The sequence below is a fragment of the Carassius auratus genome, unplaced genomic scaffold, assembly GCF_003368295.1.
Source record: "Carassius auratus strain Wakin unplaced genomic scaffold, ASM336829v1 scaf_tig00037430, whole genome shotgun sequence".
In the NCBI taxonomy this organism is placed as follows: domain Eukaryota; kingdom Metazoa; phylum Chordata; class Actinopteri; order Cypriniformes; family Cyprinidae; genus Carassius; species Carassius auratus.
Genome location: NW_020526380.1, coordinates 80,989 through 92,113, shown reverse-complemented (window position 1 = coordinate 92,113; position 11,125 = coordinate 80,989). Strand labels below are relative to the sequence as shown.

At 42.6% G+C, this 11,125-nt stretch overlaps 9 non-coding genes across 9 annotated transcripts; 7 read left to right on the top strand and 2 right to left on the bottom strand.

Moving 5' to 3' along the window:
- The first annotated feature begins 5,923 nt into the window (after positions 1 to 5,923).
- Positions 5,924 to 5,995, top strand: trnae-uuc (transfer RNA glutamic acid (anticodon UUC)). Its single transcript has one exon. It is a non-coding gene; the product is annotated as a tRNA-Glu (tRNA).
- A 346-nt stretch (positions 5,996 to 6,341) lies between these two features.
- trnae-cuc (transfer RNA glutamic acid (anticodon CUC)) lies at positions 6,342 to 6,413 on the bottom strand. Its single transcript has one exon. It is a non-coding gene; the product is annotated as a tRNA-Glu (tRNA).
- A 139-nt stretch (positions 6,414 to 6,552) lies between these two features.
- On the top strand, positions 6,553 to 6,625 carry trnar-acg (transfer RNA arginine (anticodon ACG)). The gene has a single exon. It is a non-coding gene; the product is annotated as a tRNA-Arg (tRNA).
- A 1,750-nt stretch (positions 6,626 to 8,375) lies between these two features.
- trnae-uuc (transfer RNA glutamic acid (anticodon UUC)) lies at positions 8,376 to 8,447 on the top strand. Its single transcript has one exon. It is a non-coding gene; the product is annotated as a tRNA-Glu (tRNA).
- A 124-nt stretch (positions 8,448 to 8,571) lies between these two features.
- On the top strand, positions 8,572 to 8,659 carry trnay-gua (transfer RNA tyrosine (anticodon GUA)). Its single transcript is given in 2 exon segments — positions 8,572 to 8,608; positions 8,624 to 8,659. It is a non-coding gene; the product is annotated as a tRNA-Tyr (tRNA).
- A 134-nt stretch (positions 8,660 to 8,793) lies between these two features.
- trnae-cuc (transfer RNA glutamic acid (anticodon CUC)) lies at positions 8,794 to 8,865 on the bottom strand. The gene has a single exon. It is a non-coding gene; the product is annotated as a tRNA-Glu (tRNA).
- Positions 8,866 to 9,020: 155 nt separating this feature from the next.
- trnar-acg (transfer RNA arginine (anticodon ACG)) lies at positions 9,021 to 9,093 on the top strand. Its single transcript has one exon. It is a non-coding gene; the product is annotated as a tRNA-Arg (tRNA).
- A 1,748-nt stretch (positions 9,094 to 10,841) lies between these two features.
- Positions 10,842 to 10,913, top strand: trnae-uuc (transfer RNA glutamic acid (anticodon UUC)). The gene has a single exon. It is a non-coding gene; the product is annotated as a tRNA-Glu (tRNA).
- A 124-nt stretch (positions 10,914 to 11,037) lies between these two features.
- On the top strand, positions 11,038 to 11,125 carry trnay-gua (transfer RNA tyrosine (anticodon GUA)). The gene is given in 2 exon segments: positions 11,038 to 11,074; positions 11,090 to 11,125. It is a non-coding gene; the product is annotated as a tRNA-Tyr (tRNA).

Here is an 11,125-nt window from a genome sequence, read left to right as displayed (position 1 = left end):
TGGACACAGACTGGATCTGGTGGCCACGGTGACCTCGGAACAAGAGAGAAACAGACAAATATTAGCGTAGATGCCATTCTTCTAATGATGTAGAAAGTACGGTGTTATGTGAAGTGTTCCGGTTCCGGTTTACCTAATTAATGCAGCCTAAAAATCCTTTAACGGATTTGGATATTAAAAGCATATTAGTATGTTATGTGTATGCCAGGTTAAAGAGATGGGTCTTTAATCTAGATTTAAACTGCAAGAGTGTGTCTGCCTCCCGAACAATGTTAGGTAGGTTATTCCAGAGTTTAGGCGCCAAATAGGAAAAGGATCTGCCGCCCGCAGTTGATTTTGATATTCTAGGTATTATCAAATTGCCTGAGTTTTGAGAACGTAGCGGACGTAGAGGAGTATAATGTAAAAGGAGCTCATTCAAATACTGAGGTGCTAAACCATTTAGGGCTTTATAAGTAATAAGCAATATTTTAAAATCTATACGATGTTTGATAGGGAGCCAGTGCAGTGTGGACAGGACCGGGCTAATATGGTCATACTTCCTGGTTCTAGTAAGAACTCTTGCTGCTGCATTTTGGACTAGCTGTAGTTTGTTTACCAAGCGTGCAGAACAACCACCCAATAAAGCATTACAGTAGTCTAACCTTGAAGTCATAAATGCATGGATTAACATTTCTGCATTTGACATTGAGAGCATAGGCCGTAATTTAGATATATTTTTGAGATGGAAAAAGGCAGTTTTACAAATGCTAGAAACGTGGCTTTCTAAGGAAAGATTGCGATCAAGTAGCACACCTAGGTTCCTAACTGATGACGAAGAATTGACAGAGCAACCATCAAGTCTTAGACAGTGTTCTAGGTTATTACAAGTAGAGTTTTTAGGCCCTATGATTAACACCTCTGTTTTTTCTGAATTTAGCAGTAAGAAATTACTCGTCATCCAATTTTTTATATCGACTATGCATTCCATTAGTTTTTCAAATTGGTGTGTTTCACCGGGCTGCGAGGAAATATAGAGCTGCGTATCATCAGCATAACAGTGAAAGCTAACACCATGTTTCCTGATGATATCTCCCAAGGGTAACATATAAAGCGTGAAGAGTAGCGGCCCTAGAACTGAGCCTTGAGGTACTCCATACTGCACTTGTGATCGATATGATACATCTTCATTCACTGCTACGAACTGATGGCGGTCATATAAGTACGATTTAAACCATGCTAATGCACTTCCACTGATGCCAACAAAGTGTTCAAGTCTATGCAAAAGAATGTTGTGGTCAATTGTATCAAACGCAGCACTAAGATCCAATAAAACTAATAGAGAGATACACCCACGATCAGATGATAAGAGCAGATCATTTGTAACTCTAAGGAGAGCAGTTTCAGTACTATGATACGGTCTAAATCCTGACTGGAAATCCTCACATATACCATTTTTCTCTAAGAAGGAATATAATTGTGAGGATACCACCTTTTCTAGTATCTTGGACAGAAAAGGGAGATTCGAGATTGGTCTATAATTAACTAGTTCTCTGGGGTCAAGTTGTGGCTTTTTTATGAGAGGCTTAATAACAGCCAGTTTGAAGGTTTTGGGGACATGTCCTAATAACAATGAGGAATTAATAATAGTCAGAAGAGGACCTATGACTTCTGGAAGCACCTCTTTTAAGAGCTTAGATGGTATAGGGTCTAACATACATGTTGTAAGTTTAGATGATTTAACAAGTTTATACAATTCTTCCTCTCCTATAATAGAGAATGAGTGGAACTGTTCCTCAGGGGGTCTATAGTGGACTGTCTGATGCGAAACTGTAGCTGACGGCTGAATGGTTGCAATTTTATCTCTAATAGTATCGATTTTAGAAGTAAAGTAGTTCATAAAGTCATTACTGCTGTGGTGTTGGGAAATGTCAACACTTGTTGAGGCTTTATTTTTCGTTAATTTAGCCACTGTATTGAATAAATACCTGGGGTTATGTTTGTTTTCTTCTAAAAGAGAAGAAAAGTAATCAGATCTAGCAGTTTTTAATGCTTTTCGGTAGGATATGCTACTTTCCCGCCAAGCAATACGAAATACCTCTAGTTTTGTTTTCCTCCAGCTGCGCTCCATTTTTCGGGCTGCTCTCTTTAGGGTGCGAGTATGCTCATTATACCATGGTGTCAAACTGTTTTCCTTAACCTTCCTTAAGCGTAAAGGAGCAACTGTATTTAAAGTGCTAGAAAAGAGAAAGTCCATAGTTTCTGTTACATCATCAAGTTGTTCTGAGGTTTTGGATATGCTAAGGAAATCGGATACATCAGGAAGATAACTTAAAAAGCTGTCTTTTGTGGTAGAAGTGATGGTTCTTCGATACTTGTAACAAGAAGTAGAATTTACAATTTTGGCTATATGAAGTTTACACAGAACTAAATAATGATCTGAGATATCATCACTTGGCTGAATAATTTCAACACTATCAACATCAATTCCATGTGACAGTATTAAATCTAGAGTATGATTTCGACAATGAGTAGGTCCTGAAACGTGTTGTCTAACACCAATAGAGTTCAGAATGTCTATAAATGCTGATCCCAATACATCTTTTTCATTATCGACATGGATATTAAAATCACCAACTATTAAGACTTTATCTGCAGCCAGAACTAACTCGGATGTAAAATCACCAAACTCTTTAATAAAGTCTGTATGGTGCCCTGGTGGCCTGTATACAGTAGCCAGTACAAACATAACAGGGGATTTATCATTAACATTGGTTTCTCTGGATAATGTTATATGAAGCACCATTACTTCAAACGAGTTATACTTGAAGCCTGCCCTCTGAGAAATCCTGAAAACGTTATTATAAATTGAAGCAACACCTCCCCCTTTGCCTTTTAGACGCGGCTCGTGTTTATAACAATAATCTTGGGGGGTGGACTCATTTAAAATAATGTAATCATCAGGTTTTAGCCAGGTTTCTGTCAAGCAGAGCACATCTATATTATGATCAGTTATCATATTATTTACAAAAAGTGTTTTCGTAGAAATGGATCTGATATTCAATAAGCCAATCTTTATCATTTGTTTATCCATATTGCATTTGTTTTTTATTTGTTGAACCTCAATTAAATTGTTAACCTTAACTTGGTTTGGACGTTTTTTGTATTTTCTAGTTCGTGGAACAGACACAGTCTCTATAGTGTGATATCTAGGTGAAAGAGTCTCTATGTGCTGAGAATTAACTGACCTCTGTGACGGGAGGCAGCTAGCAGACGGTCGGTTTAGCCAGTCTGTCTGCTTCCTGACCTGGGCCCCAGTTAGTCAAGTATAAACACTAAGACTATTTGCCATATTTCTAGACAGAAGAGTGGCGCCACCCCAGGAGGGATGAAGACCATCTCTTTTAAACAGGTCTGGTCTGCCCCAAAAGCTCGTCCAATTGTCTATATAACCTATGTTATTCTGTGGGCACCACTTAGACATCCAGCCATTGAGTGATGACAATCTGCTATGCATCTCATCACCACGGTAAGCAGGCAGGGGACCAGAGCATATTACAGTGTCTGACATCGTGCTTGCAAGTTCACACACCTCTTTAAAGTTATTTTTAGTGATCTCCGACTGGCGAAGTCGAACATCATTAGCGCCGGCATGAATAACAATCTTACTGTATTTACGTTTAGCATTAGCCAGCACTTTAAATTTGCCAAGATGTCAGGCGCTCTGGCTCCCGGTAAACATTTGACTATGGTGGCTGGTGTCTCTATATTCACGTTCCGTACAATAGAATCGCCAATAACTAGAGCACTTTCATCAGGTTTCTCAGTGGGTGCATCACTGAGTGGGGAGAACCTGTTTAATGTTTTGATCGGAACAGAAGAGCGGTGTTTTGACCCACGACTACGCTGCCTCACCGTCACCCAGTTGCCCTGCTGCAGGGGCTCTGCTGGAACCGGACAATGTACAGGAATCCCTGAGCTAGACGCATCCAAAGCCATATCTAGAGCCCTAACATTCTTACTGTCCTCAATTAAAGTTTGGATGCGTGTCTCTAATTCTGAAATCTTCTCTGTCAGCCTAACTGTTTCCCTGCATTTATCACATGTGAATCCCTCATCAGCGACAGAGATAGATAAACTGTACATGTGGCAAGAGGTGCAAATAACAATTGTAGGAGAAGCCATTACTCACCGTGCTTGATGAAATATTCTTACTGCGGTTGTTTGATGAACTTGTGGAAAACTGCAGCGTGAGAGAGGAGAGGAGAGGAGAAAAGAAAACGCTAATGACAAGCTAACGAGTGCTAACACTTTGCAGGTGTGCTGCAGTCACGGAAGAGTGAACGATCAAAGTTAATCTGATAAGATTGATCGGTAATATCAGAAATATGGTGTGAATTAAGTTATATTTTACAATTAAAAAAACAAACAAACAGACAGTGATAGTAAGAAAGATTATAGAGAAAAAATATAAAATAAAAACAGCTACATGGAGCTATGATTAGCTACAGAAGGCCAACAGGAAGTAGAGAAAACACTGTCCAACAGCGACACCAACAGGCACTTGATCTTGTAATCTGCATTAAACTAAACGAGCGAATAATCAGCAGTTTTGCGGATTAAAAATTGGTCTCACTTTCATTATTAACCTCACAATATGTCAGTTTTGTACCTTGACAGACCGACGATAGGCAGTTTTTCCTCTAGATAACGGTTGCCATGTGTGTTTTCAGATGCATGACACAAGTATTTTCACCTGGACAAGACCTTAGTTGCCAGTTCGAGGTATAAATTCAGCAATCCCAGGATTCTGGCCAAAAAATTGAACCATGGGTGAGTCAACAAACATGTCCCTTGAATGCATGCAACACTATTTATTTCAGTAAACCGTCCCTTCGGATGATTCTTGTATTGCCAAATTATTATCACATTGTTACAGTCACAAACCAAAAGCAACAGGCCACTACAAAACCCTGCCCCCACACTGGCCACATTTATGGAAAGTGGCCCACAAGCTTGTGGCCAGTTAAAGCTGGCCAGTTCCCATACGGTCTAGCAGTTGGGATTCCTGGTTTTCTCCTATGCGGCCAGGGGTCGACTCCCGGTATGGGAAAGCTTGATCTTTTTGCTTCCCTCCTCAAAAAGCCAGCACATCTTCCTGCACCAGAAGTGACTTTTTGTACAGCAGTAGAGCTACAGAACCCTGATAGATTGAGGTTCCGATGTCTATGGGGAGTCGCGGACATGCTTCGGTATTGCCATTCATCACACAATCTCTCCGATAAGCTCGGTCGATTAACGTAGTATTAAAATGCAGGCTGGTGGGCCAGTAGATTCTAGAATTAACAATTTCATCACTACTCTGTAACCGCTTTACTACTTTGAAGGGTGCAATGCCATGTGGTTTTGGTGTAATGGGCTTGCCATTTTAAAGCCTTATCACTAATTGCCACCTGGACATTGAGAATAAGTTGTAAACTGAGTTAAACTGAAGGAGCAAATAATCAGCAACTTTGCTGATTAAAAATTTGTCTCACTTTCATTGTTAACCTCACAATGTCATTTTAGTACCTTGACAGAGTGACGATAGGCAGTTTTTCCTCTAGATAACGGTTGCCTTGTGTGTTTTCAAATGGATGACATGAGTATTTTCACCTGGACAAGAGCTTAATTACCAGTTTGAGGTATCAATTCAGCAATCACAGGAATCTGCCCAAATAAACGGAACCCCCGGGGTGAGTAAAAAAAACAGATCCCCTGAATGCCTACAACACTATATAATTCAGAAAACCCTCCTTTTGGATAATTCTTGTTTTGCCAAATTATTATCACATTGTTACAGTCACAGACCTAAAGCAACAGGCTACTACAAGGTTCTGCACCCACTCTGACCACATGTATGGAAAGTGCGCCAGAAGCCCATGGCCAGTTTAAGGTGCCTGAATCCCATATGGTCTAGCGGTTAGGATTCCTGGTTTTCACCCAGGCGGCCCGGGTTCGTCTCCCGGTATGAGAATGCATGCTCCTTTTTGCTTCCCTCCTCAAAAATCCAGCATATTTTCCTGCACCAGAAGTGACTTTTTGGCCAGCATTAGAGCTACAGAACCCTGATTTGTCGAGGTTCTGTCTAGCACTTTGCCCCTTCGATAGCTCAGCTGGTAGAGCGGAGTACTGTAGGTTGGAGTGTTGGCAATCCTTAGGTCGCTGGTTCGACTCCGGCTCGAAGGAGGTCTTTTTTTAAGTGCCCACCAAATTTTTTGGTTTGGAGCTGGCTTTCCACCATTTTTTGGTTTGGAGCTGGCTTTCTCACAGCTATCGGCAGAGCTTGAATTCGCAGTCCACAATTGGAATGCAAAAGAGCTTTCCCTGACCGGGAATCGAACCCAGGCCGCGGCGGTGAGAGCGCCGAATCCTAACCACTAGACCACCAGGGAAGGGCTGGTGGGCTGGTGGGCTGGTGGGCTGGTGGGCTGTTCTGCTGACAACAAGGTGAGAATGAGGAGATATCAATGCTTGCCACCGTCACATCGAAAAGCAACAAGTCGTTGGCAATCGGGGGTTATTACTATCGGTGGGCCAGTGGCGCAATGGATAACGCGTCTGACTACGGATCAGAAGATTCTAGGTTCGACTCCTGGCTGGCTCGCTCTGTGCGTGTTTTTCACCAGTTTATTTTGTTGTTGTTGTTTTTTTTCTCCAAAGTCCAGAAGAAAAGGCAAATCTCCAGGCATTCTTCTTTTTTTTCAAAAAAAGACATATTCTGCACATCCCATTCCGATATCTAGGGGAGACACGGACATGCTTTGGTATTGCCATTCGTCTCACAAGCACTCCGATAAGCTCGACGATTAACAGGGAAATAAACTGCAGGCTGGCAGCCAGTTGATTTTCGAATGAACAATTTCATCGCTACTCTGTAACTGCTTCATTACATTGAAGGGTATAATGCCATGTGGTTTTGATGTCACAGGCTTGCCATTTTGAAGCCTTATCACTAATTGCCACCTGGACATTGAGAATAATTTGTAATCTGCATTAAACTAAACGAGCGAATAATCAGCAATTTTGCGGATTAAAAATTGGTCTCACTTTCATTATTAACCTCACAATATGTCAGTTTTGTACCTTGACAGACCGACGATAGGCAGTTTTTCCTCTAGATAACGGTTGCCATGTGTGTTTTCAGATGCATGACACAAGTATTTTCACCTGGACAAGACCTTAGTTGCCAGTTCGAGGTATAAATTCAGCAATCCCAGGATTCTGGCCAAAAAACTGAACCATGGGTGAGTCAACAAACATGTCCCTTGAATGCATGCAACACTATTTATTTCAGTAAACCGTCCCTTCGGATGATTCTTGTATTGCCAAATTATTATCACATTGTTACAGTCACAAACCAAAAGCAACAGGCCACTACAAAACCCTGCCCCCACACTGGCCACATTTATGGAAAGTGGCCCACAAGCTTGTGGCCAGTTAAAGCTGGCCAGTTCCCATACGGTCTAGCAGTTGGGATTCCTGGTTTTCTCCTATGCGGCCAGGGGTCGACTCCCGGTATGGGAAAGCTTGATCTTTTTGCTTCCCTCCTCAAAAAGCCAGCACATCTTCCTGCACCAGAAGTGACTTTTTGTACAGCAGTAGAGCTACAGAACCCTGATAGATTGAGGTTCCGATGTCTATGGGGAGTCGCGGACATGCTTCGGTATTGCCATTCATCACACAATCTCTCCGATAAGCTCGGTCGATTAACGTAGTATTAAAATGCAGGCTGGTGGGCCAGTAGATTCTAGAATTAACAATTTCATCACTACTCTGTAACCGCTTTACTACTTTGAAGGGTGCAATGCCATGTGGTTTTGGTGTAATGGGCTTGCCATTTTAAAGCCTTATCACTAATTGCCACCTGGACATTGAGAATAAGTTGTAAACTGAGTTAAACTGAAGGAGCAAATAATCAGCAACTTTGCTGATTAAAAATTTGTCTCACTTTCATTGTTAACCTCACAATGTCATTTTAGTACCTTGACAGAGTGACGATAGGCAGTTTTTCCCCTAGATAACGGTTGCCTTGTGTGTTTTCAAATGGATGACATGAGTATTTTCACCTGGACAAGAGCTTAATTACCAGTTTGAGGTATCAATTCAGCAATCACAGGAATCTGCCCAAATAAACTGAACCCCCGGGGTGAGTAAAAAAACAGATCCCCTGAATGCCTACAACACTATATAATTCAGAAAACCCTCCTTTTGGATAATTCTTGTTTTGCCAAATTATTATCACATTGTTACAGTCACAGACCTAAAGCAACAGGCTACTACAAGGTTCTGCACCCACTCTGACCGCATGTATGGAAAGTGCGCCAGAAGGCCATGGCCAGTTTAAGGTGCCTGAATCCCATATGGTCTAGCGGTTAGGATTCCTGGTTTTCACCCAGGCGGCCCGGGTTCGACTCCCGGTATGAGAATGCATGCTCCTTTTTGCTTCCCTCCTCAAAAATCCAGCATATTTTCCTGCACCAGAAGTGACTTTTTGGCCAGCATTAGAGCTACAGAACCCTGATTTGTCGAGGTTCTGTCTAGCACTTTGCCCCTTCGATAGCTCAGCTGGTAGAGCGGAGGACTGTAGGTTGGAGTGTTGGCAATCCTTAGGTCGCTGGTTCGACTCCGGCTCGAAGGAGGTCTTTTTTTAAGTGCCCACCAAATTTTTTGGTTTGGAGCTGGCTTTCCACCATTTTTTGGTTTGGAGCTGGCTTTCTCACAGCTATCGGCAGAGCTTGAATTCGCAGTCCACAATTGGAAGGCAAAAGAGCTTTCCCTGACCGGGAATCGAACCCGGGCCGCGGCGGTGAGAGCGCCGAATCCTAACCACTAGACCACCAGGGAAGGGCTGGTGGGCTGGTGGGCTGGTGGGCTGGTGGGCTGGTGGGCTGGTGGGCTGTTCTGCTGACAACAAGGTGAGAATGAGGAGATATCAATGCTTGCCACCGTCACATCGAAAAGCAACAAGTCTTTGGCAATCGGGGGTTTTTACTATCGGTGGGCCAGTGGCGCAATGGATAACGCGTCTGACTACGGATCAGAAGATTCTAGGTTCGACTCCTGGCTGGCTCGCTCTGTGCGTGTTTTTCACCAGTTTATTTTGTTGTTGTTGTTTTTTTTCTCCAAAGTCCAGAAGAAAAGGCAAATCTCCAGGCATTCTTCTTTTTTTCCAAAAAAAGACATATTCTGCACACCCATTCCGATATCTAGGGGAGACACGGACATGCTTTGGTATTGCCATTCGTCTCACAAGCACTCCGATAAGCTCGACGATTAACAGGGAAATAAACTGCAGGCTGGCAGCCAGTTGATTTTCGAATGAACAATTTCATCGCTACTCTGTAACTGCTTCATTACATTGAAGGGTATAATGCCATGTGGTTTTGATGTCACAGGCTTGCCATTTTGAAGCCTTATCACTAATTGCCACCTGGACATTGAGAATAATTTGTAATCTGCATTAAACTAAACGAGCGAATAATCAGCAATTTTGCGGATTAAAAATTGGTCTCACTTTCATTATTAACCTCACAATATGTCAGTTTTGTACCTTGACAGACCGACGATAGGCAGTTTTTCCTCTAGATAACGGTTGCCATGTGTGTTTTCAGATGCATGACACAAGTATTTTCACCTGGACAAGACCTTAGTTGCCAGTTCGAGGTATAAATTCAGCAATCCCAGGATTCTGGCCAAAAAACTGAACCATGGGTGAGTCAACAAACATGTCCCTTGAATGCATGCAACACTATTATTTCAGTAAACCGTCCCTTCGGATGATTCTTGTATTGCCAAATTATTATCACATTGTTACAGTCACAAACCAAAAGCAACAGGCCACTACAAAACCCTGCCCCCACACTGGCCACATTTATGGAAAGTGGCCCACAAGCTTGTGGCCAGTTAAAGCTGGCCAGTTCCCATACGGTCTAGCAGTTAGGATTCCTGGTTTTCTCCTATGCGGCCAGGGGTCGACTCCCGGTATGGGAAAGCTTGATCTTTTTGCTTCCCTCCTCAAAAAGCCAGCACATCTTCCTGCACCAGAAGTGACTTTTTGTACAGCAGTAGAGCTACAGAACCCTGATAGATTGAGGTTCCGATGTCTATGGGGAGTCGCGGACATGCTTCGGTATTGCCATTCATCACACAATCTCTCCGATAAGCTCGGTCGATTAACGTAGTATTAAAATGCAGGCTGGTGGGCCAGTAGATTCTAGAATTAACAATTTCATCACTACTCTGTAACCGCTTTACTACTTTGAAGGGTGCAATGCCATGTGGTTTTGGTGTAATGGGCTTGCCATTTTAAAGCCTTATCACTAATTGCCACCTGGACATTGAGAATAAGTTGTAAACTGAGTTAAACTGAAGGAGCAAATAATCAGCAACTTTGCTGATTAAAAATTTGTCTCACTTTCATTGTTAACCTCACAATGTCATTTTAGTACCTTGACAGAGTGACGATAGGCAGTTTTTCCCCTAGATAACGGTTGCCTTGTGTGTTTTCAAATGGATGACATGAGTATTTTCACCTGGACAAGAGCTTAATTACCAGTTTGAGGTATCAATTCAGCAATCACAGGAATCTGCCCAAATAAACTGAACCCCCGGGGTGAGTAAAAAAACAGATCCCCTGAATGCCTACAACACTATATAATTCAGAAAACCCTCCTTTTGGATAATTCTTGTTTTGCCAAATTATTATCACATTGTTACAGTCACAGACCTAAAGCAACAGGCTACTACAAGGTTCTGCACCCACTCTGACCACATGTATGGAAAGTGCGCCAGAAGCCCATGGCCAGTTTAAGGTGCCTGAATCCCATATGGTCTAGCGGTTAGGATTCCTGGTTTTCACCCAGGCGGCCCGGGTTCGACTCCCGGTATGAGAATGCATGCTCCTTTTTGCTTCCCTCCTCAAAAATCCAGCATATTTTCCTGCACCAGAAGTGACTTTTTGGCCAGCATTAGAGCTACAGAACCCTGATTTGTCGAGGTTCTGTCTAGCACTTTGCCCCTTCGATAGCTCAGCTGGTAGAGCGGAGGACTGTAGGTTGGAGTGTTGGCAATCCTTAGGTCGCTGGTTCGACTCCGGCTCGAAGGA